Here is a 6000-nt window from a genome sequence, read left to right as displayed (position 1 = left end):
ATCACTAACCTCAAGTGGAAGGATGATTGTTGTTGAAAAAGCGGGGGTCTAACAACACCACCCAATATTTCTCTTAGCAATCTGTATGGGCAAACTCGAATATACTTTTAAGAGAATCAACAAGACTCAATCAATTAAAAGTATATCAACGAGTTTATATCTCTCTCTTGATTTAATTTACTCAAGCAAGAACTACGAGTTCTAATCAAATACAAGGAATAACTTGGATGGTACCAAAGACCAATATCCAAGGATCAATTAATGACAATCAACAACCAAAGGTTGGATTACTCTAATTGATGATCTAACGCAGAACCTGTATTATTTCAATTATAAAGATAAACAATATAATGCGGAAAATGTAATAACATAGACACCAGAAATTTTGTTAACGAGGAAACCACAAATGCAGAAAAACCCGGGACCTAGTCCAGATTGAACACACACTGTATTAAGCCACTACATACACTAGCCTACTCCAAGCTAACTTCGGACTGGACTGTAGTTGAACTCCAATCAATCTCCCACTGATCCAAGGTACAATTATGCTCCTATGCCTCTGATCCCAGCAGGATACTGCGCACTTGATTCCCTTAGCTGATCTCACCCACAACTAAGAGTTGCTGCGATCCAAAATCGCAGGCTTTGACAATAAAAAAATATGTCTCACACAGAAAAGTCTATCAAAGGATCAATCTGTATCCCACAGATAAAACCTAAAGGTTTTTTTCCATCTTTTGATAATAATCAAGGTGAACAGGAACCAATTGATAATCCGGTCTTATATTCTCGAAGAACAACCTAGAATTATCAATCACCTCACAACAATCTTAATCGTATGGTAGCGAAACAAGATGTTGAGGAATCACAAACGATGAGATGAAGATGTTTGTGATTACTTTTTATATCTTGCCTATCGGAGATATCAATCTCAAGCCAATCAATCTGATTGTACTCGTACGATAGAAGATGCAAGATCATATCACAAAACTACGATAAAAGTACTGTCGGTCTGGATTCACAATCCCAATGAAGTCTTTAAGTCGTTAACCTTGTTTTAGAAGAAGAAAACCAAAGGTTAAAGGAGAATCGACTCTAGTATGCAAACTAGTATCACACGTAAGGTGTGGGGATTAGTTTTGCACAATACTAGATGTCTCCTTTATATAGTCTTTCAAATCATGGTTTGCAATAAATGTTAGCTTAGTAACAAAGCATTCAATATTCACCGTTAGATGAAAACTTGATTTAGATTCAAGCTAATATTTCTCAACCGTTAGATCGAAAACTTAGCTTGTTACACACACTTGATAATGCACGCTTCTAGGTTTGTTAACCGTACCCAAAAGTATGCACTTGTTGGTTCAACAATAGTTAACCAAATGGTTAGCCATATGAGAATTTCATATCAACCATGTTCTTCTTCACCATAGCTAGTTCAAATGACTTCAAATGAACTAGTTCGAGAGTTTTTCAATTGCAAGGAAATCTTATGTACTACACAAGACACAATTGAAGCAAAGATGATTTGATTCACTTGAATCGGTTCATGAACTTTTATAGCCACGGTTTGCAAACTGCATTCCTTAGTCTTTTTAAGTTTAAGTTCAGAAATCATCTTCAGATATATAACCTTCTCAAGTTCGCAGACTAGGTTTGCGAAGTTAAGTTACTGGGCAGAGTTTACAAACTCCAGCAGAAATTCTCGGGTATGAGAACTTCGCCGGTTCGCGGACTTAGCTTCATGCAAGTAGTTTGTCAACTCCAGCATAAATTCTCGGGTTTGAGAACTTCGGGAATTCGCGGACTGAGTTCGTGGACTTGGCTCATGCCATTCTTCCGGTTCTCTTGATCAACAAAGTTCGCAAACATTGGTTCAAGGAATAGGACTTATACATAAATGTGTTTCCACAACAATGCTTATGTCCACCATTGGTTATGTAATCTAAACTCTCATTTCAATCATTGAAACATTCTTAGAGGACGTTATACAGTTTTTACACCATTTCTCCTCAAAGCAATTTTCAAGATGATTGAAACATATCATGACTTTCGTCACATGGTAAAGATAAACTTGATCGAAGCGAAAAGCTTACCAACACATATTTCGAGATATAGATAGGCGAGGTATACTCGGCTTGAAATACCAAATGTGTATAATCCAAGTATATATATAGCATACGACTTCTTGTCTCAAATAGTAGGAGATAGAGTAGATAGACTTTTGAGTGATTGACAAGTTCAAGTCTTCACATACCTTTTTGTCGAGAAGTTTCACCGGTTCCTTGAGTAGTTCTTCTACTTGTATGATGAATCGCCATGAAGTCCCTGAGCTCAATTACACTTTCAATCCTAGTCCGAGACTTAGCTATAATAGACTAGAAATCAAGACTTATAGTTTTGATCACTAACATTGACAAACATGCTTGAGATAGCAACGCATGCGAGGTTGACCGAGCAATGCTCTAACAATCTCCCCTTTTGTCAATTTTAGTGACAAAACTATCAATACATATGGAATACAAAAAAGATAAAGAAACTTTAGTAGCTCCCATATGTCTAATCTTCAACATTCCTCGAAATCTTCGTCACTTCCAAGTACTCCAATGATCCCAAAGGTAATAAGTTTAGCATCACCGTTGTTGAAGATCCATAGCTATATTAATGAGAAAGCATCGGTCTCGATCATTGTTATACAATGTCATAGTATTATTACACAGTGTCAAAGTTCAATTGTATCACAACTTTAAAAATAATACTATGGTGATATGTATCACTCCCCCTTAGTCAATACTCCATCTCACATGGAAACCACTCCCCCTTACATAATGATCCGAAAACCATATGTATTTGTAGTATGAATTACATATTAATTCTCCCCCTTTTTGTCAATAAAATTGGCAAAGGTACAAGAATGGGATCCTAATGAAATTTCCGAAAGAGACGTTTCATAGACTAAAAGAAGAATACATACCAACTAATTTAGATGCAATCATAAAGCCGAATCTAAATGCATTCATCAAGGAGTTTAAAGATACAAGATAACCCCTCTAATATTCCACATCCGCACACCCCTCAAGATATGACCATTAAGCACAAGTTCAAAAGAACTCTCCCCCATTTGATGTCATTCCCGAAGGAACAACAAGAGCGACCTTAATTTTGAAAGAAAAGAAGGATTTTTATTGGACACAAAAAACCATGAGAATGATTTCCTATATCCAAAAACTCAATCAAATTAATCACAAGTAAACCCATGATTAATTTAATCGGAATACGCAATCGAATTAAACACAAGAGGTGATCAATTCAATTGATTATGCTCAACATAAGAGAACTTATGGAGACACGAAAATACTCAACTAGATTAATTACAAGAGAATCCATAATTAATCTAATTGGAATGCACAACCAAACTAATCACAAAAGTAATCAATTTAATTGTCATGTTTTGATCGACATAATAAAACTTACGGAGCAATAACTAAATAACCAAACAAGATGATTAATTTAGTTCAATATGCTCGACATAACATATCTCATGGAACACCAACTAAGCTAATAAATCAACTTGGTTGTTTAGTGCTCAACATAACATGCATTACGAAGCCTCACAGTAATACATAAAAATATGGATCAGGGATGATCAATACTGCGTAATACACAAGGATTCATTCTATCTTCAATCACTATTTGCATAACGATATTAATAGACATAATCCTTGAAAATAAAAGATTTTAACCTATCTTCCATCAAATGTTTGACAATATAGGCTTAACTTTTGTATTTGTCAAAAGTCTATTCATTCTTTTACCTGTACGTGAATACCGATCACAAACGACTTTACTTTTGACAGAGTATGGGACAAACATAGTTTACGGACGTAAACACCAATATCCCATAACTAATTGCAACATAACAAATCACAAGGATTAATAATGCAAAAACATCATCCTCCAAATATTTTTAGAATTTAAACAAAATAAACCTAAAAAAGAATAAGAAGATGAAAAATAATAGCTATGTGTAGTCACAATCATTGCTATTCAAGCACTAGTTATTCCTCCAACTAAACCAAAAAGAAGACATATTAGGCAACAATTGAATCAGGTTTCTTTGACCACTTCATACCTTTGAAACGAACCATCAAAGTAAGTATCGCTGATATCCTTGATCTTCTTGACAGTCGAAACACCATGTTCAAGAGTTAAAACATTAGTTTTTCGATCAACAATGCGAGTAAGATGTCTAGCTTTGGAGCAGTCAAGGATAACTTTCTTCTGATTCCTGATTAAGATATACTGATTACCAAGGATTTTTGCATGTCCATCAATAAGTTGGTTTATCTGTAATTTGAAGGTTAGCAAGTTCGTTCTTAACCTCACTTTGAACGAGAATTAAATCCTTGACAGATTCTCCAATCCAAGAGTTATACTCTTTTCTTTCGAGCATCTTCTTCAGAACAAAATCTTGAGCTGGATCACATCCTTTTAGGTCTTCCTCTATTGTAGGGTTTACTTCTTCTTTAGGAATAGTTTTCATAGACATCCTTTTCGAAGATTAAGAACACATATATGATATATATATATATATATATATATATATATATATATATATGTTAAGTAGTACACCTGATAATATTTTTTGATGATGTTGTAGTAATGAGGTTCAAGCTCTCGGACTTGTGAAGATTAAATTTAAAGATTTGATAAAATTATACATACAAAAATATTAACAATGGGTGCGAGAGGTAACCAAGACACTAGATTCCACTATTATGCAAATTTGAATGATAAATATTTCAAAACTCTATTCAATTCTTAAGTCCTCTTTTATCTTTAATTCACTATCAATCATACAGATTCTCAAACATTATTTGTAAACCTTAAGCATAGATTATCAAGAGATTAAACCAAGCATAACCTATCAAAATGAATAACAAATAATTAAGACAATCATTCAAATAATTTAAAACTCTGCAAAAGCAGCGATTAGGTGAATTATATAATTAAATGAAATAGTTACCCATTTATGTTGCGTGAATAACTTCCTCCATTTGCCTTGGTTACGAGGGAATTAGCTCATCATAGTAAAAATGCTCTCAAAATAATTTATTATGGCTCAAAAATGGTTTAAAAATGATGAGAATGTGAGAAATACAATAAAACCGGGTTTGTAACAATTATATTTGTTACAAACCAGAGAACTACGACCCTCAGTGACAAAATAAGACTGCTGAAGTTGTGTCGCAAACGCTGTAGCAAATAAGTCTGCCTGATGTACGACCCACAGGTGTGAGTCGTTATTACTGTAGCACAACGACTGCTGGTGCATGTCCGTTCTTCGTGTTCTTCATGTTCATCATCAGCAGCAGCAGCAGAAACCGAGTTTGGGAAAACTCGAATTTCTTCTTCTCTGGCTCTCCTCAGCCACCCAGACTCTCGACACCCTTTCTACTCAACCCCAGCAACCTATTTATAGCCAACAGACCCATCGAATCTCGTTCATTCACTCCATATAATTCTCTTTAACTCGGCAATAAAGAAAATATTTCTGGGAATATTTTCTTTCCTGTTTCATCTTCTCACGCGTTTTCAAGCCTCCAAATTACCATATTTAACTCCTTCACGCTCCAACAGGCTGTCAGGGTCTTCCATGCACGAACAAAACACGTTGAATCTTCTCCAAATCACGTGAAACCCGTGATAACACGAACTGCCCTGTTTTCAACCCGTGAATTGTTTAGCTGATTCTAGCCAATTCTGGTCGAACCAAACGCCCACAGTGTGTTTAATAGGCCATATCACAACTATCTACCAAAAATCAGCCATTGAATCTCCCTCCCCCTAATCCTGTACTGGGGTGCGAATAGCAGATGCCTTTTGGGGTGACCTGGGGTGCCCCTTAGTAATTGAGGTGCCCCTTATCCAACGGTGAGAGTCCGAATAACACGTATCCTCCGGGGCTTTTACCAACTTTTCGAGTCGAATTTTCCAAAA

This window comes from Papaver somniferum, unplaced genomic scaffold (assembly GCF_003573695.1).
Source record: "Papaver somniferum cultivar HN1 unplaced genomic scaffold, ASM357369v1 unplaced-scaffold_52, whole genome shotgun sequence".
Lineage (NCBI taxonomy): Eukaryota > Viridiplantae > Streptophyta > Magnoliopsida > Ranunculales > Papaveraceae > Papaver > Papaver somniferum.
This window is presented reverse-complemented; position numbering follows the sequence as displayed.